Raw genomic sequence first — 20,737 nt, 5'->3', positions numbered from 1 at the left:
ATCTATTCTACATAGTTAAAAACACTATAACAATATGGAAGAACATTAAATCTATTCTACATAGTTAAAAAACCTATAACAATATGGAAGAACATTAAATCTATTCTACATAGTTAAGAACACTATAACAATATGGAAGAACATTAAATCTATTCTACAGTTAAAAACACTATAACAATATGGAAGAAAATTAAATCTATTCTACATAGTTAAGAACACTATAACAATATGGAAGAACATTAAATCTATTCTACATAGTTAAAAACACTATAACAATATGGAAGAACATTAAATCTATTCTACATAGTTAAGAACACTATAACAATATGGAAGCACATTAAATCTATTCTACATAGTTAAGAACACTATAACAATATGGAAGAACATTAAATCTATTCTACATAGTTAAGAACACTATAACAATATGGAAGAACATTAAATCTATTCTACATAGTTAAGAACACTATAACAAAATGGAAGCACATTAAATCTATTCTACATAGTTAAGAACACTATAACAATATGGAAGCACATTAAATCTATTCTACATAGTTAAAAACACTATAACAATATGGAAGAACATTAAATCTATTCTACATAGTTAAGAACACTATAACAATATGGAAGAGCATTAAATCTATTCTACAAGAACCAATATCACTCCCTAAAAACACAACCTTATGGAACAATCCTTGGATAGCTTTTCAGAAATCTCTGATAAATTGGTCTACATGGAAAACTAAAAGCATAGAAACCATAAATGACTTGGTAATAGGAAATACATTTATTTCCATGACAGAAATAAAAAGCAATTTTGGACTGACCAATGTAGATATTTTCAAATACATGCAACTTAATAGTTTCATATCAATACATTTCTATTGGAAATGTTTTGGACATCAGAGCAATCTGAGGGAATCCAATTTGAGTCAGAAAAGGATATTCATATGATAGGTTAGATATACAAAACCTTACAGAGAGCATATCCAACTGACAATCTCTTAGAAAAAAATATATGAACTACTGGAACCAAGACCAAGAAGAAAAAAAGATTATAGACACACTATTCATTAATGTTCTGAAAGAGCAGCAAAATCTGGACCCCTACAAATCAGCCGGGCTAGTCAATCTGGACCCTCTCTTTCTAAAATGATCTGCCGAAATTGTTGCAACCCCCATTACTAGCCTGTTCAAACTCTCTTTCGTATCGTCTGAGATTCCCAAAGATTGGAAAGCTGCCGCGGTCATCCCCCTCTTCAAAAGGGGTGACACTCTAGACCCAAACTGCTACAGACCTATATCTATCCTACCCTGTCTTTCTAAGGTCTTCAAAAGCCAAGTTAACAAACAGATTACCGACCATTTCGAATCCCACCGTACCTTCTCCGCTATGCAATCTGGTTTCAGAGCTGGTCATGGGTGCACCTCAGCCATGCTCAAGGTCCTAAACGACATCATAACCGCCATCGATAAGAGACATTACTGTGCAGCCGTATTCATCGACCTGGCCAAGGCTTTCGACACTGTCAATCACCACATTCTTATTGGCAGACTCGACAGCCTTGGTTTCTCAAATGATTGCCTCGGCTGGTTTACCAACTACTTCTCTGATAGAGTTCAGTGTGTCAAATCGGAGGGCCCGTTGTCCGGACCTCTGGCAGTCTCTATGGGGGTGCCACAGGGTTCAATCCTCGGGCCGACTCTATTCTCTGTATATATCAATGATGTTGCTCTTGCTGCTGGTGATTCTCTGATACACCTCTACGCAGACGACACCATTCTGTATACTTCTGGCCCCTCTTTGGACACTGTGTTAACTAACCTCCAGACGAGCTTCAATGCCATACAACTCTCCTTCCGTGGCCTCCAACTGCTCTTAAACGCAAGTAAAACTAAATGCATGCTCTTCAACCGATCACTGCCCGCACCTGCTCGCCCGTCCAGCATCACTACTCTGGACGGCTCTGACTGAGAATACGTGGACAACTACAAATACCTAGGTGTCTGGTTAGACTGTAAACTCTCCTTCCAGAATCACATTAAGCATCTCCAATCCAAAATGTAATCTAGAATCGGCTTCCTATATCGCAACAAAGCATCCTTCACTCATGCTGCCAAACATACCCTCGTAAAACTGACCATCCTACCGATCCTCGACTTCGGTGATGTCATCTATAAAATAGCCTCCAACACTCTACTCGACAAACTGGATGCAGTCTATCACAGTGCCATCCGTTTTGTCACCAAAGTCCCATACACTACCCACCATTGCGACCTGTACACTCTCGTTGGTTGGCCCTCGCTTCATACTCGTCGCCAAACCCACTGGCTACAGGTTATCTACAAGTCTCTGCTAGGTAAAGCCCCGCCTTATCTCAGCTCACTGGTCACCATAGCAGCACCCACTCGTAGCACACGCTCCAGCAGGTATATCTCACTGATCACCCCCAAAGCCAATTCCTCCTTTGGTCGTCTTTCCTTCCAGTTCTCTGCTGCCAAGGACTGGAACGAACTGCAAAAATCTCTGAAGCTGGAAACACTTATCTCCCTCACTAGCTTTAAGCACCAGCTGTCAGAGCAGCTCACAGATTACTGCACCTGTACATAGCCCATCTATAATTTAGCCCAAACAACTCTGGTCCCAAACAACTCTTCCCCTACTGTATTTATTTTGCTCCTTTGCATCCCATTATTTCTACTTTGCACATTCTTCCACTGAAAATCTACCATTCCAGTGTTTACTTGCTATATTGTATTTACCTTGCAACCATGGCCTTTTTTTTGCCTTTACCTTCCTTATCTTACCTCATTTGCTCACATTGTATATAGACTTATTTTTCTACTGTATTATTGACTGTATGTTTTGTTTATTCCATGTGTAACTCTGTGTTGTTGTATGTGTCGAATTGCTATGCTTTATCTTGGCCAGGTCGCAGTTGCAAATGAGAACTTGTTCTCAACTAGCTAACCTGGTTTAAATAAAGGTGAAATATATATATATTTTTTAAAATAACTAATACCTGTTAATAAGAGTATACAGAGGCAATATTGAAAGTAATTTTCCCCCTCTTATTATATATATTTTTTACAGTTTCACCAACTCAGTGTCCTTGTAGTTAGAATGTCTGCCCTGAGATTGGAAGGTTGGGAGTTCGATCCCTGGCCGAATACCAAAGACTATAAAAATGGAACGTGACGTGTCTCTACTTGGCACTCAGCATTAGGGAGATAGACAGAGGTTAGGCCCTGCGATTGACTAGCTTCCTGTCCAGGGGGTGTACCTGTATGGTGTCAAATCTGATTCAAAAGTCGAACCCGCACGAGCAAGAAGAAACATTATTGCGCGAGCAAACACTGAGTCGAGAGAGAAGAAATGTGGTCGACAGACCAGAGGACGGGTCCCTCGAGTGCGTTCCTTGGGCAGGCTTAAAGGCGAGTCTAAAACCTTAGATTGGTCACTTTTACCGGAGTGATGGACGAACTAACAAATTCCTGCCATTGGCCAGTCCAGTGTTGTGATTGGCTATTTCGAGCCTTCTGTTTGCAATGCACTGTAGGGAAGTCTGCTTAGCTAGCTAACCGGCTTGAGCAGTAAGCGCCAAAAAACCCAGCAACTTGATAACCAAATGAACTGGGAAATACATTATAATAGGTATACTATACCTTGAGTTGAGTGGAATCTACGTACTAACGTTAGGTAGCTAATTACTTGTTAGCCAGCAACGTTCGTCTGTAAAATGAAAAGCAGACAGTCAGCTCTAGCAAACACCACAAAACGAGTCCACTAATTGCAGGCAGGAGCCAATATTTAGGGTATTAACTCAAGAACACACATAGTGTATTTTGAATTATATGAAGACACAAAGGGGAGAATCTGCTACCTGCTACAGTTCATCCAGTACATAACCAGTCCCAAATAATAGAACGTAAACTCGCATGATAAACCAGCTAAACTCAAGTTAACATGTCAGAATCAGATTTATATGCCAAATATATTTGCATGTACAGGAATTTGACTCTGAAACATACAGTATGTACACTATGAACGCTAAATAATCGACGTTCTAAATAATCAACGTTCTAAATTCTGCATATAAGAGATGTGCAAAGAGCAATGTGCAGTTCTGGGATGATAGTACAAGGTGCATAGTCGTGAATGAATAATGCAGAGTGTGAAGTCCATGGATGAGAGGATCATCATGGACTGTTGGTGAAGGCCACGTCACGGGGAAGAAACTGTTCAGGTGGTGGGAGGTTTTGTTTGTGAATGACCTGAACCGTTTGCCAGAGGGGAGTCTTTGGAAGATGGGGTGGAAGGGGTCGGCGATGATCTTTCCTGCACGCTTCCTTGCCCTGGAGTCATGAAAGACCTTGATGGAACGCAGGTGGCAGCTAATGACCCTCTCAGCAGACCGGACAATCCGTTGCAGTGATGGAGGAGGTGAGGAAGGACTCGATGATGGTTGTTTAGAACTGAATCAGTACACACAGCATTCAAAGGAGGACTGAGGACAAAACAACACCATGCAGTCACCAAACAGTGAACTGAGGAAAACATTTGTTTTATAATAATCATGTGATTGGTAGCTACTATTGTCTATCAATTACAGAATCTCAAATTATTTCAATTTGGCATTCGAAGTTTTATTGAATACAATCAGTAGGAGTCAAACTGCATAAAGAATTTCATCAGATCAGATGTTATCAGCAAGCCAGAGCCATCTGTGGAAAGAGCACAAGTATAACAAAGATATACGTGCAAACAGAATAAATGTATCATTCAACATCAGATTCCACCTAAAACAATGACATGAGCTCTGTCCTAATAAATCTCTGCTCAATTCCTGACCTCCTCTCTACTCGCATTCTTCTCAAAACCCGTTGGAGGATGTCTGATGCGACGAACCTTGGGTCGTTCCTCTAGTGGGGTTTTAGGAGGCACGATGGTCAGTCCTATGCACCCATAGCTCTGTCTATGAATTTGAGTCGTTACATTTCTCCAGCCCCATCCCTCAGCTTTTTACCGAAACAGGGGCTGGGTGGACGCTTTGTTATTGTTTCAACTGCTGATTGCCACTTTAAGAAACACATCAATGAGTATACAAGTATGTTTAAGCCTACAGGACTGTTGGGAGTGTGGTGCCATACCTTTAGCGCTCAGGTGCAGCAGAGCTGACACAATTAAGATGAAGTAGCAGCAGATGTCTTGACCACCCTCTGGCTGTTCTCCAGTCAGATGTTTTGACCACCCTCTGGCTGTTCTCCAGTCAGATGTTTTGACCACCCTCTGGCTGTTCTCCAGACAGTGGTAGCACTGGAAGGTGTCCCAGGCACTGTTTGTGGCCACGTCACCTCCCTCAGAACCAGTGAAGATCTCCAGGTTCTTATAGTGGTGCATCAGCACAATATATAGAGAGGGCAGAACAATACAGGAGATATAATTAAATGCAATATGGAGTCCAAGTCCCAACTTAAAACCCTTGTACAATCCATAGACATTGGTAAAAAGATTAACAAAAGTAGGGCACTGAAGTGTGAGGAAGGCGGTGCGATGTGTAAATCTTAAGATGAGTTGGTGACTCACTGGTCCAAACTTGGTGTCCTCTGCCTCGTTGGTGTAGTGGTCCAAGGTGATGAAGTAGAAGCTTGACTCCACCTGGTCAAATGTGTTCTCTACACACACTGACCTGTCTCCTGAGTAGAAACCTGACTCTACCTGGTCAAATGTGTTCTCTACACACACTGACCTGTCTCCTGAGTAGAAACCTGACTCCACCTGGTCAAATGTGTTCTCTACACACACTGACCTGTCTCCTGAGTAGAAACCTGACTCCACCTGGTCAAATGTGTTCTCTACACACACTGACCTGTCTCCTGAGTAAAAACCTGACTCTACCTCGTCAAATGTGTTCTCTACACACACTGACCTGTCTCCTGAGTAGAAACCTGACTCCACCTGGTCAAATGTGTTCTCTACACACACTGACCTGTCTCCTGAGTAGAAACCTGACTCCACCTGGTCAAATGTGTTCTCTACACACACTGACCTGTCTCCTGAGTAGAAACCTGACTCCACCTGGTCAAATGTGTTCTCTACACACACTGACCTGTCTCCTGAGTAGAAACCTGACTCCACCTGGTCAAATGTGTTCTCTACACACACTGACCTGTCTCCTGAGTAAAAACCAGACTCTACCTCGTCAAATGTGTTCTCTACACACACTGACCTGTCTCCTGAGTAGAAACCTGACTCCACCTGGTCAAATGTGTTCTCTACACACACTGACCTGTCTCCTGAGTAAAAACCTGACTCTACCTCGTCAAATGTGTTCTCTACACACACTGACCTGTCTCCTGAGTAGAAACCTGACTCCACCTGGTCAAATGTGTTCTCTACACACACTGACCTGTCTCCTGAGTAGAAACCTGACTCCACCTGGTCAAATGTGTTCTCTACACACACTGACCTGTCTCCTGAGTAAAAACCTGACTCTACCTCGTCAAATGTGTTCTCTACACACACTGACCTGTCTCCTGAGTAGAAACCTGACTCCACCTGGTCAAATGTGTTCTCTACACACACTGACCTGTCTCCTGAGTAAAAACCTGACTCTACCTCGTCAAATGTGTTCTCTACACACACTGACCTGTCTCCTGAGTAGAAACCTGACTCCACCTGGTCAAATGTGTTCTCTACACACACTGACCTGTCTCCTGAGTAGAAACCTGACTCTACCTGGTCAAATGTGTTCTCTACACACACTGACCTGTCTCCTGAGTAGAAACCTGACTCTACCTCGTCAAATGTGTCCTCTACACACACTGACCTGTCTCCTGAGTAGAAACCTGACTCTACCTGGTCAAATGTGTTCTCTCTACACACACTGACCTGTGTCCTGAGTAGAAACCTGACTCTACCTCGTCAAATGTGTTCTCTACACACACTGACCTGTGTCCTGAGTAGAAACCTGACTCCACCTGGTCAAATGTGTTCTCTACACACACTGACCTGTCTCCTGAGTAGAAACCTGACTCTACCTGGTCAAATGTGTTCTCTACACACACTGACCTGTCTCCTGAGTAGAAACCTGACTCTACCTCGTCAAATGTGTTCTCTACACACACTGACCTGTGTCCTGAGTAGAAACCTGACTCTACCTCGTCAAATGTGTTCTCTACACACACTGACCTGTCTCCTGAATAGAAACCTGACTCTACCTCGTCAAATGTGTTCTCTACACACACTGACCTGTCTCCTGAATAGAAACCTGACTCTACCTCGTCAAATGTGTTCTCTACACACACTGACCTGTCTCCTGAGTAGAAACCTGACTCTACCTGGTCAAATGTGTTCTCTACACACACTGACCTGTCTCCTGAGTAGAAACCTGACTCTACCTCGTCAAATGTGTTCTCTACACACACTGACCTGTCTCCTGAGTAAAAACCTGACTCTACCTCGTCAAATGTGTTCTCTACACACACTGACCTGTCTCCTGAATAGAAACCTGACTCTACCTCGTCAAATGTGTTCTCTACACACACTGACCTGTCTCCTGAATAGAAACCTGACTCTACCTCGTCAAATGTGTTCTCTACACACACTGACCTGTCTCCTGAGTAGAAACCTGACTCTACCTGGTCAAATGTGTTCTCTACACACACTGACCTGTCTCCTGAGTAGAAACCTGACTCTACCTCGTCAAATGTGTTCTCTACACACACTGACCTGTCTCCTGAGTAAAAACCTGACTCTACCTCGTCAAATGTGTTCTCTACACACACTGACCTGTCTCCTGAGTAGAAACCTGACTCCACCTGGTCAAATGTGTTCTCTACACACACTGACCTGTCTCCTGAGTAGAAACCTGACTCCACCTGGTCAAATGTGTTCTCTACACACACTGACCTGTCTCCTGAGTAGAAACCTGACTCCACCTGGTCAAATGTGTTCTCTACACACACTGACCTGTCTCCTGAGTAGAAACCTGACTCCACCTGGTCAAATGTGTTCTCTACACACACTGACCTGTCTCCTGAGTAGAAACCTGACTCCACCTGGTCAAATGTGTTCTCTACACACACTGACCTGTCTCCTGAGTAGAAACCTGACTCTACCTGGTCAAATGTGTTCTCTACACACACTGACCTGTCTCCTGAGTAGAAACCTGACTCTACCTCGTCAAATGTGTTCTCTACACACACTGACCTGTGTCCTGAGTAGAAACCTGACTCTACCTCGTCAAATGTGTTCTCTACACACACTGACCTGTCTCCTGAATAGAAACCTGACTCTACCTCGTCAAATGTGTTCTCTACACACACTGACCTGTCTCCTGAATAGAAACCTGACTCTACCTCGTCAAATGTGTTCTCTACACACACTGACCTGTCTCCTGAGTAGAAACCTGACTCTACCTGGTCAAATGTGTTCTCTACACACACTGACCTGTCTCCTGAGTAGAAACCTGACTCTACCTGGTCAAATGTGTTCTCTACACACACTGACCTGTCTCCTGAGTAAAAACCTGACTCTACCTCGTCAAATGTGTTCTCTACACACACTGACCTGTCTCCTGAGTAGAAACCTGACTCTACCTCGTCAAATGTGTTCTCTACACACACTGACCTGTCTCCTGAGTAGAAACCTGACTCCACCTGGTCAAATGTGTTCTCTACACACACTGACCTGTCTCCTGAGTAGAAACCTGACTCTACCTGGTCAAATGTGTTCTCTACACACACTGACCTGTCTCCTGAGTAGAAACCTGACTCTACCTGGTCAAATGTGTTCTCTACACACACTGACCTGTCTCCTGAGTAAAAACCTGACTCTACCTCGTCAAATGTGTTCTCTACACACACTGACCTGTCTCCTGAGTAGAAACCTGACTCCACCTGGTCAAATGTGTTCTCTACACACACTGACCTGTCTCCTGAGTAGAAACCTGACTCCACCTGGTCAAATGTGTTCTCTACACACACTGACCTGTCTCCTGAGTAGAAACCTGACTCCACCTGGTCAAATGTGTTCTCTACACACACTGACCTGTCTCCTGAGTAGAAACCTGACTCCACCTGGTCAAATGTGTTCTCTACACACACTGACCTGTCTCCTGAGTAGAAACCTGACTCTACCTGGTCAAATGTGTTCTCTCTACACACACTGACCTGTGTCCTGAGTAGAAACCTGACTCTACCTCGTCAAATGTGTTCTCTACACACACTGACCTGTGTCCTGAGTAGAAACCTGACTCCACCTGGTCAAATGTGTTCTCTACACACACTGACCTGTCTCCTGAGTAGAAACCTGACTCTACCTCGTCAAATGTGTTCTCTACACACACTGACCTGTCTCCTGACTAGAAACCTGACTCTACCTCGTCAAATGTGTTCTCTACACACACTGACCTGTCTCCTGAATAGAAACCTGACTCTACCTCGTCAAATGTGTTCTCTACACACACTGACCTGTCTCCTGAGTAGAAACCTGACTCTACCTGGTCAAATGTGTTCTCTACACACACTGACCTGTCTCCTGAGTAGAAACCTGACTCTACCTCGTCAAATGTGTTCTCTACACACACTGACCTGTCTCCTGAGTAGAAACCTGACTCTACCTCGTCAAATGTGTTCTCTACACACACTGACCTGTCTCCTGAGTAGAAACCTGACTCTACCTCGTCAAATGTGTTCTCTACACACACTGACCTGTCTCCTGAGTAGAAACCTGACTCTACCTCGTCAAATGTGTTCTCTCTACACACACTGACCTGTCTCCTGAGTAGAAACCTGACTCTACCTCGTCAAATGTGTTCTCTACACACACTGACCTGTCTCCTGAGTAGAAACCTGACTCTACCTTGTCAAATGTGTTCTCTACACACACTGACCTGTCTCCTGAGTAGAAACCTGACTCTACCTCGTCAAATGTGTTCTCTACACACACTGACCTGTCTCCTGAGTAGAAACCTGACTCCACCTGGTCAAATGTGTTCTCTCTACACACACTGACCTGTCTCCTGAATAGAAACCTGACTCTACCTCGTCAAATGTGTTCTCTACACACACTGACCTGTCCCCTGAGTAGAAACCTGACTCCACCTGGTCAAATGTGTTCTCTACACACACTGACCGGTCTCCTGAGAACAATTGGAGTGAGAGAGAGAGAGGAAAATAAGATGTCAGGAAATGTCCCAGTGTTCAATTGGAGTTTAAATGTTTTAACATCTTAAATGTTGCATTCAAGGTAACAGTCAATTTTAAGACTGCTGTGGCTATATCAAAATATGCAACTATGGAAAAGAATGTTGCCAAATAAATGATAACACAGGATGTGGGACTGGACTGAGCTGAGCTGTAGGGAAATTCCAGGGTACAGAGTGATTCTGTCACTCAGATTTTTCACTTTAAAATGTACAGTAATAGGCAAAGGTTTTCTTTATTTTTACTATTTTTTTTACATTGTAGAATAATAGTGAAGACATCAAAACTATTAAATAACACATATGGAATCATGTAGTAACTAAAAAATTGTTAAACAAATCAAAATATAGTTTAGATCTTAGATTCTTCAAAGTAGCCACCCTTTGCCTTGATGACAACTTTGCACACTCTTTGCATTCTCTCAACCAGCTTCACCTGGAATGCTTTTCCAACAGTCTTGAAGGAGTTCCCACATATGCTGAGCACTTGTTGGCTGCTTTTCCTTCACTCTGCGGTCCAACTCATCCCAAACCATCTCAACTCACTGCCTTCCTGAAGACAAACAATGTATACGAAATGCTTCAGTCTGGTTTTAGACCCCATCATAGCACTGAGACTGCACTTGTGAAGGTGGTAAATGACCTTTTAATGGCGTCAGACCGAGGCTCTGCATCTGTCCTCGTGCTACTAGACCTTAGTGCTGCCTTTGATACCATCGATCACCACATTCTTTTGGAGAGATTGGAAACCCAAATTGGTCTACACGGACAAGTTCTGGCCTGGTTTAGATCTTATCTGTCGGAAAGATATCAGTTTGTCTCTGAATGGTTTGTCCTTTGTTCGGTGTTCCTCAAGGTTCCGTTTTAGGACCACTATTGTTTTCACTATATATTTTACCTCTTGGGGATGTCATTCGAAAACATAATGTTAACTTTCACTGCTATGCAGATGACACACAGCTGTACATTTCAATGAAACATGGTGAAGCCCCCAAATTGCCTTCGCTAGAAGCCTGTGTTTCAGACATAAGGAAGTGGATGGCTGAAAACGTTCTACTTTTAAACTCGTACAAAACAGAGATGCTTGTTCTAGGTCCCAAGAAACAAAGAGATCTTCTGTTAAATCTGACAATTAATCTTGATGGTTGTAAAGTCGTCTCAAATAAAACTGTGAAGGAACTCGGCGTTACTCTGGACCCTGATCTCTCTTTTGACGAAAATATCAAGACTGTTTCAAGGACAGCTTATTTCCATCTACGTAACATTGCAAAAATCTGACATTTTCTGTCCAAAAATGATGCAGAAAAATGAATCCATGCTTTTGTTACTTCTAGGTTAGACTACTGCAATGCTCTACTTTCCGGCTACCCGGATAAAGCACTAAATAAACTTCAGTTAGTGCTAAATACGGCTACTAGAATCCTGACTAGAACCAAAAACATTGATCATATTACTCCAGTGCTAGCTTCCCTACACTGGCTTCCTGTTAAGGCAAGGGCTGATTTCAAGGTTTTACTGTTAACCTACAAAGCATTACATGGGCTTGCTCCTACCTATCTTTCCGAGTTGGTCCTGCCATACATACCTACACGTACGCTACGGTCACAAGACGCCGGCCTCCTAATTGTCCCTAGAATTTCTAAGCAAACAGCTGGAGGCAGGGCTTTCTCCTATAGATATCCATTTTTATGGAATGGTCTGCCTACCCATGTGAGAGACGCAGACTCGGTCTCAAACTTTAAGTCTTTACTGAAGACTTATCTCTTCAGTAGGTCATATGATTGAGTGTAGTCTGGCCCAGGAGTGTGAAGGTGAACGGAAAGGCTCTGGAGCAACGAACCGCCCTTGCTGTCTCTGCCTGGCCGGTTACCCTCTCTCCACTGGGATTCTCTGCCTCTAACCCTATTACAGGGGCTGAGTCACTGGCTTACTGGTGCTCTTTCATGTCGTCCCTAGGAGGGGTGCGTCACTTGAGTGGGTTGAGTCACTGACGTGATCTTCCTGTCTGGGTTGGCGCACCCCCTTAGTTTGTGCCGTGGCGGAGATCTTTGTGGGCTATACTAGGCCTTGTCTCAGGATTGTAAGTTGATGGTTGAAGATATCCCTCTAGTGGTGCGGGGGCTGTGCTTTGGCAAAGTGGGTGGGGTTATATCCTTCCTGTTTGGCCCTGTCCGGGGGTATCATCGGATGGGGCCACAGTGTCTCCTGACCCCTCCTGTCTCAGCCTCCAGTATTTATGCTGCAGTAGTTTATGTGTCGGGGGGCTAGGGTCAGTTTGTTATATCTGGAGTACTTCTCCTGTCTTATCCGGTGTCCTGTGTGAATTTAAGTGTGCTCTCTCTAATTCTCTCCTTCTCTCTTTCTTTCTCTCTCTCAGAGGACCTGAGCCCTAGGACCATGCGTCAGGACTACCGGGCATGATGACTCCTTGCTGTCCCCAGTCCACCTGGCCTTGCTGCTGTTCCAGTTTCAACTGTTCTGCCTGCGGCTATGGAACCCTGACCTGTCCACCGGACGTGCTACCTGTCCCAGACCTGCTGTTTTCAACTCTCTAGAGACCGCAGGGGCGGTAGAGATACTCTTAATGATCGGCTATGAAAAGCCAACTGACATTTACTCCTGAGGTGCTGATTTGCTACACCCTCGATAACTTCTGTGATTATTATTATTTGACCATGCTGGTCATTTATGAACATTTGAACATCTTGGCCATGTTCTGTTATAATCTCCACCCAGCACAGCCAGAAGAGGACTGGGCACCCCTCATAGCCTGGTTCCTCTCTAGGTTTCTTCCTAGGTTTTTGCCTTTCTAGGGAGTTTTTCCTAGCCACCGTGCTTCTACACCTGCATTGCTTGCTGTTTGGGGTTTTAGGCTGGGTTTCTGTACAGCACTTCGAGATATTAGCTGATATAAAGGGCTATATAAAATAAATTTGATTGATTGATTGAATTGGGTTGAGGTCGGGTGATTGTGGAGGCCAGGTCATCTGATGCAGCACTACATCACTCTCCATCTTGGTCAAAGTGCCCTTACACAGCCTGGAGGTGTGTTTTGGGTCATTGTCCTGTTGAAAAACAAATGATAGTCCCACTAAGCGCAAACCAGATGGGATGGCTTATCGCTGCAGAATGCTATGGTAGCCATGCTGGTTAAATGAGCCTTGAATTCTAAATAAATCACTGACAGTCACCAGCAAAGCACACCCACACCATCACACCTCCTCCTACATGCTTCACTGTGGGAACCACACATGCAGAGATCATCCGTTCACCTACTCTGCGTCTCTCACAAAGATATGGCGGTTGGAACCAAAAATCGCAAATTTGGACTCATCAGACCAAAGGATAGATTTCCACCGGTCTAATGTCCATTGCTTGTGTTTCTTGGCCCAAGCAAGTCTCTTATTCTTATTGGTGTGCTTTAGTAGTGGTTTCTTTGCAACAATTCAACCATGAAGGCCTGATTCATGCAGTCTCCTCTGAACAGTTGATGTTGACATGTGGCTGTTACGTGAACTCTGTGAAGCATTTATTTGGGCTGCAATCTGAGGCGCAGTTAACTCTACTTAACTTATCCTCTGTAGCAAAGGTAACTCTGGGTCTTCCTTTCCTGTGGCGGTCCTCATGAGCCAGTTTCATCATAGTGCTTGATGTTTTTTTGCAACTGCACTTGAAGAAACTTTCAAAGTTCTTGAAATGTTCCGCATTGACTGACCTTCATGTCTTAAAGTAATGATGGACTGTCGTTTCTCTTTACTTAGGGTGGCTACTTTGAAAATGTTTAATATATGCCTCCCGGGTGGCACAGTCGTCTAGGGCACTGCATCATAGTGCTAGCTGCACCACCAGAGTCTCTGGATTCGCACCCAGGCTCTGTCGCAGCCGGCCGCGACCGGGAGGTCCGTGGGGCGACGCACAATTGGCCTAGCGTCGTCCGGGTTTGGTCGGTAGGGATATCCTTGTCTCATCGCGCTCCAGCGACTCCTGTGGCGGGCCGGGCGCAGTGCGCGCTAACCAAGGGGGCCAGTTGCAAGGTGTTTCCTCCGACACATTGGTGCGGCTTACTTCCGGGTTGGAGGCGCGCTGTGTTAAGAAGCAGTGCGGCTTGGTCGGGTTGTGCTTCGGAGGACGCGTGGCTTTCGACCTTCATCTCTCCTGAGCCCGTACGGGAGTTGTAGCGATGAGACAAGATAGTAATTACTAGTGATTGGATACCACGAAAATTGGGGAGAAAAGGGGATAAATTTTTTAAAAAATAATAAAAAATAAAAAATAATAATGTTTAATATAAAATATATTCTGATTTGATTAGCACTTTTGATTACTACATGATTCCATATGTGTTACTTCATAGTCTTGATGTCTTCACTATTATTCTAGAAAATGTAGAAAATAGTAAAAATAAAGAAAAACCCTTGAATGAGTAGGTGTGTCCAAACTTTTGACTGGTACTGTATGTCAAACAAAAACCAAGGATTTCAAAGTGAAACAATACAACTATGCACAAGTACTAATTTTAACAATTTGCAATCATTGGTTTCTTTGACATACAATTTAAAATGTATGTCAGCATCACTCTTACTGTAGAATTACCCTGTACATACCACTTGTGAGTCAGCTTGGCTCAGTATTAAACAGCCTGCTGTCATTTCATGCCTAACGCACCTTGTGGGAAAGATATCCTCCTCTAGGTTTTCACTTCTTCCCTTACCTACACTGCTCATATTCTTTACCAATGACTATCACATACATTCAGTATAGAACTATCTTTCTAAACGATAGACAGCAGCTGGTCATCATCTTTCTACTTGACAAATGTCCTATGCACAATGCCTTCATACAGCGTCAAAGAAATTAGAGGAACAACCACTATGGAGTTGTGCATAGAGGAGAGCCTAGGTAAGCTACTTGGAACAGAATGGACTCCTGTATCTCCTGTTTCTGTCAGCTGAGCAGAGAACAACTTCACCACCATTAGTGACAGTGGACCTGCATGGAATGAGGGATGGAGAGAGAGAAATGGTTTGAGATCATTCTCATTTATTGCAACTGCACAAAAACTGACAGAGTAAAAGTTATTGAATCTTTATTTAAATCAGATTGGATTTCAAAGTAGCTATGCCGTTAACAATATTGGCTATTATTTGGTTCAGCGCCTGACCTCTCTTGGCTCTCCCTCCTCAATCACTGACCTCTTCCCTATCTGTTCTCACCCTGCCTCTCCCCCCTCTTCTGCTGGTCTTCCAAGTCCTTCTACTCTACTAAATCCCTCCTCAACTTATGAACAATGCTCTTATTTTAACCAGAGACGGTATAGAAAACTAAACTACCTTGGCTTTGGTTAAAACTTCTTAAGGCTTGAACCCTTCATCTCAATTTCCGCCTAAAATGACATACCCAAATCTAACTGCCTGTAGCTCAGGACCTGAAGCAAAGATATGCATATTCTTGATACTATTTGAAAGGAAACACTTTGAAGTTTGTGGAAATGTGAAGTTAATGTAGGAGAATAACACATTAGATCTAGTGAAAAATAAAACAAACAAAAAACATCAGTTTTCTAAATCATCTTTGAAATGCAAAATAAAGGCCATACATTGACCAAGGAATCTAGGTGCAATTTAGGCATTGTCCACAAGGGGCAGCAGTGGGTGTGCAACGTTTCTTACTGATACATTCAAGAATGAGAGCTCTACATTATATTTTGTATCAAGTCTCCCAGGTGTCCCTCACGAATTTAACCAAATGTACCCAAGTGGCCGAAATGGTAAATTGATACATTTCAAAGTACATAACTATAGAGAACATACAAAAATGCTATGGTAATACAAAATTAAAGTTAACATACTCCTAGGAATGTCATACATGATGGATCATTAGCTTCCGTACATAAAAGGTACTAACCTTCACACCTCTAGATGGCCGTGACGGGGGTGGGTGTGGAGCCAGAGACAGCAGAGGGGTCTGACTGGAGAAACCAGTTCCTACATTTGATTGAGTGGGGGATGAACTTGAATGAGGTGTCTTTGAAGTTGGCTCCCACAGGTCATCTTACTCTCTAACATCTATTAAAGATTTTTTTTAAATCAGTTAGAACTCAATTTTACTATGACTTATTTTATTTATCCTTTATTTTAGTAGGAGGTGAGCACTGCATCAATACATCAAATATATAACACATCTATAAAAATATAAAAATATATATATATATACAGTTGAAGTCATAAGTTTGCATACACCTTAGCCAGATACATTTATACTCAGTTTTTCACAATTCCTGACATTTAATCCTAGTAAAAATTCCCTGTCTTAGGTCAGTTAGGATCACCACTTTATTTTAAGAATGTGAAATATCCGAATAATAGTAGAGAGAATGATTTATTTCAGCTTTTATTTCTTTCATCACATTCCCAGTTGGTCAGAAGTTTACATACACTCAATTAGTATTTGGTAGCATTGCCTTTAAATTGTTTAACTTGGGTCAAACGTTTCGGGTAGCCTTCCACAAGCTTCCCAGAATAAGTTGGGTGAATTTTGGCCCATTCCTCCTGACAGAGCTGGTGTAAGTGAGTCAGGTTTGTAGGCCTCCTTGCTCACACACGCTTTTTTTATTTCTGCCCACAAATTTTCTATAGGATTGAGGTCAGGGCTTTGTGATGGCCACTCCAATACCTTGACTTTGTTGTCCTTAAGCCATTTTGCCACAACCTTGGAAGTATGCTTGGGGTCATTGTCCATTTGGAAGACCCATTTGCGACCAAGCTTTAACTTCCTGACTGATGTCTTGAGATGTTGCTTCAATATATCTACATAATTTTCCTACCTCATGATGCCATCTATTTTGTGAAGTGCACCAGTCCCTCCTGCAGCAAAGCACCCCCACAACATGATGCAGCCACCCCGTGCTTCACGGTTGGGATGGTGTTCTTCGGCTTGCAAGCCTCCCCCTTTTTCCTCCAAACATAACGGTGGTCATTATGGCCAAACAGTTCTATTTTTGCTTCATCAGACCAGAGGACATTTTTCCAAAAAGTATGATATTTTTCCCCATGTGCAGTTGCAAACCTGGCTTTTAGAGCAGTGGCTTCTTCCTTGCTGAGCGGCCTTTCAGGTTATGTCGATATAGGACTCGTTTTACTGTGGATATAGATACTTTTGTACCTGTTTCCTCCAGCATCTTCACAAGGTCCTTTGCTGTTTTTCTGGGATTGATTTGCACTTTCGCACGAAAGTACGTTCATCTCTAGGAGACAGAACGCGTCTCCTTCCTGAGCGGTATGACGGCTGCGTGGTCCCATGGTGCTTATACTTGCGTACTATTATTTGTACAGATGAACATGGTACCTTCAGGCATTTGGAAAATACTCCCAAGGATGAACCAGACTTGTGGAGGTCTACAATAATTTTTCTGAGGTCTTGGCAGATGTCTTTTGAGTTTCCCATGATGTCAAGCAAAGAGGCACTGAGTTTGAAGGTGGGCCTTGAAATACATCCACAAGTTCACCTTCAATTGACTTAAATTATGTCAATTAGCCTATCAGAAGCTTCTAAAGCCATGACATCATTTTCTGGAATTTTCCAAGCTGTTTAAAGGCACAGTCAATTTAGTGTCTGTAAACTTCTGACCCACTGGGATTGTGATACAGTGAATTATAAGTGAAATAATCTGTCTGTAAACAAATGTTAGAAAAATTACTTGTGTCATGCACAAAGTAGATGTCCTAACCGACTTGCCAAAACTATAGTTCGTTTCCAAGAAATTTGTGGAGTGGTTGAAAAACAAGTTTTAATGACTCCAACCTAAGTGTATGTAAATTTCCGACCTTAACAATATATATATATATACTAACGTTCAAAAGATGATTCACTTAGAAATGTCCTTGTTTTTGTCCATTAAAATAACATCAAATTGATCAGAAATACAGTGTTGTCACGATCTTCAAAATGAGCGGACTAAGGCGCAGCATGCATTGAGTTCCACATCTTTTTAATACAAAGTGAAACTAGAAACAAAACGTACAAAGACCGTGAAGTCGTAGTGCACAAATACACTAACACAAACACTATCCCACAAAGCAGGTGGGAGATAGGGCTTCCTAAATATGATCCCCAATTAAGCAACGATTACCAGCTGCCTCTAATTGGGAACCATACAAAACCACCAACATAGAAATACACATTCTAGAACACTTATTCACACGCCTTCTAGACAGAGTTACAAAAAAAAGCCATATCTCAGACTGGCCAATAAAAATAAAAGATTAAGATGGGCAAAATAACACAGACACTGTACAGAGAAACATCCCAGAGTCGCCTCTTCACTGTTGACGTTGAGACTGGTGTTTTGCGGGTACTATTTTATGAAGCTGCCAGTTGAGGACTTGTGAGGCGTCTTTCTCAAACTAGACACTCTAATGTACTTGTCCTCTTGCTCAGTTGTGCACCGGGGCCTCCCACTCCTCTTTCTATTCTAATTAGAGTCAGTTTGCGCTGTTCTGTGAAGGGAGTAGTACAGTACACAGTGTTGTACGAGATCTTCAGTTTCTTGGCAATTTCTCGCATGGAATAGCCTTCATTTCTCAGAACAAGAATAGACTGACGAGTTTCAGAAGAAAGTTCTTTGTTTCTGGCCATTTATTGAAACCACAAATTCTGATGCTTCAGATACTCAACTAGTCTAAAGAAGGCCAGTTTTATTGCTTCATTAATCAGGACAACAGTTTTCAGCTGTGCTAACATAATTGCAAATGGGTTTTCTAATGATCAATTAGCCTTTTAAAATTATAAACTTGGATTAGCTAACACAACGTGCCATTGGAACACAGGAGTGATGGTTGCTGATAATGGGCCTCTGTACGCCTATGTAGATATTCCATAAATAAATCTGCCGTTTCCAGCTACAATAGTCATTTACAACATTAACAATGTCTACACTGTTTTTCTGATCAATATGATGTTATTTGAATAGACAAAATATGTGCTTTTTTCCCAAAGTGACCCCAAACGTTTGAACAGTAGTGTGTGTATATATATATATAAAGTATGGGGAACACAACCACTATAATGAAATATCTGGATCAATAGGCAATAAGACACATAGACTGTACTAATATACTGTATGCATCAGGTCTATACATTACACTGTATATACATATATAGAAATCAAAGACAAATCTTAAATTAATATGAAACCATTTAAAAAACTGGATTAGCACGAGAAGCAAAAACGTATTTTACTTACTGATTTAAAAAAACAATGTTACCTTCTCCTTCCGATCTTTCTTATGCGCAGGACTTCTCGTGTCACTCTCCCGGTCAATTTCTTCAATAATCTCATCCAAATGTGTATACTTGAAGTTTATACTGTTAGTAGCCATGTTGTACTTTTTAACTTTGAGAAAACTTTGTAGAAGAAAGCGAGCGCTGCGTAACGTAAACTCCCCTGTGTCCTATAGATTTTCAATGGAGAATGACTTGTGTTGCACGCAGCCATATGACAATGGCCATTACTCCAACAAAGGTCCATCACATACTCATGTAAAGCCCAGCTCATTGGCTATCTAACTAGCTATGTTTCAAAACGATAGGTGGTCATTGGCCCAAGAGACTGTCAATCAAGGGAACACTGCCCGTCTCATTGGTGCATTATGATGGCTGTCCTTTGTGGGCTATTAGACATGTTGTGTAGCCAATACGTAATGTAGAATGATGAAACAAAGTTTGGTTGCCTTCTAGAGTGTCTGAGGATTGCTGTTTAGATTTCATAGATTGTTTTGTTGCAAGTTGAAAGAGTCGAAATTCATGCGAAACGCTGTATACAACATGGATCGTGTTAGGGTATAAAAATGTATTTTATCAAACAAAACAATGCTACATTTTATCTCTGGGACCCTCAGGATGACAAATCAGAGCAAGATTACTGAATGTAAGTAAATTATATACCGTCAGGTGAATGTATCAAAGCAGTTGCCTTGATAAAAGTGTTTTGTTGTTGTGCACTATCCTCAAACAACAGCATGGTATTTTTTCACTGTAGTAGCTACTGTAAATTAGACACTGCAGTTAGATTAACAATCATTTCAGCTTTCTGACCATATAAGACATGTCTATGTCCCAGAAAGTTGGCTTTTGTTTACAATGCCATTCTAGTCAAATATCGCATATTGAGCAGCAACTCTCCCGATTTCGGGACACTGATCCAGTAGTTAAACCACATGGTTAAATGTTAGCTAGCTAGCTACCGTTAGCTAGTTCGTTTCCTAGCTAGCTGATGTTAACCTAGCTTGCCTCATCAATACCCTGCTTTAATAACAGAAGATCAAATAACTACTTACTCAATTTCAATATTGAAATCATAGTTAATTAGCTAGCTAGTTGGTTAGCTAGTTTCTCTACTGAAAAACTATGGAACTTACCTCTTCATTGTCAGACATCGTTCACCTTTCACCGTCCCCTTTCATCTCTATGGTAAAAAAATTAGATTAAAGAGCAGTCAAGACGCGATTGGTCCAAAAACTTGACCAATTGCGTTT

The 20,737-nt window shown here is 42.3% G+C and overlaps 1 protein-coding gene and 1 long non-coding RNA gene across 5 annotated transcripts in view; one reads left to right on the top strand and one right to left on the bottom strand.

The window, feature by feature from the left end:
- LOC129853198 (small G protein signaling modulator 1-like) overlaps window positions 1-20,737 on the bottom strand; it is a 98,182-nt gene that overhangs the window by 43,789 nt on the left and 33,656 nt on the right. The window contains exon 1 of one of the 4 annotated variants that reach the window (XM_055918956.1): window positions 5,149-5,237. The exons of the other annotated variants lie outside the window; for them this stretch is intronic. The gene's annotated coding sequence lies outside the window, so the exon portion shown is untranslated. Of the gene's footprint in view, window positions 1-5,148; window positions 5,238-20,737 lie in introns of those variants that run through there. 4 annotated transcript variants of the gene reach the window in all.
- LOC129853199 (uncharacterized) overlaps window positions 1-20,737 on the top strand; it is a 65,594-nt gene that overhangs the window by 40,502 nt on the left and 4,355 nt on the right. The window lies entirely within an intron of this gene.

This window comes from Salvelinus fontinalis, chromosome 4, assembly GCF_029448725.1.
Source record: "Salvelinus fontinalis isolate EN_2023a chromosome 4, ASM2944872v1, whole genome shotgun sequence".
Taxonomy (NCBI): domain Eukaryota; kingdom Metazoa; phylum Chordata; class Actinopteri; order Salmoniformes; family Salmonidae; genus Salvelinus; species Salvelinus fontinalis.
The sequence above is the reverse complement of the archived record's forward strand: the minus strand, read 5'-3'. Positions and strand labels throughout refer to the sequence as shown.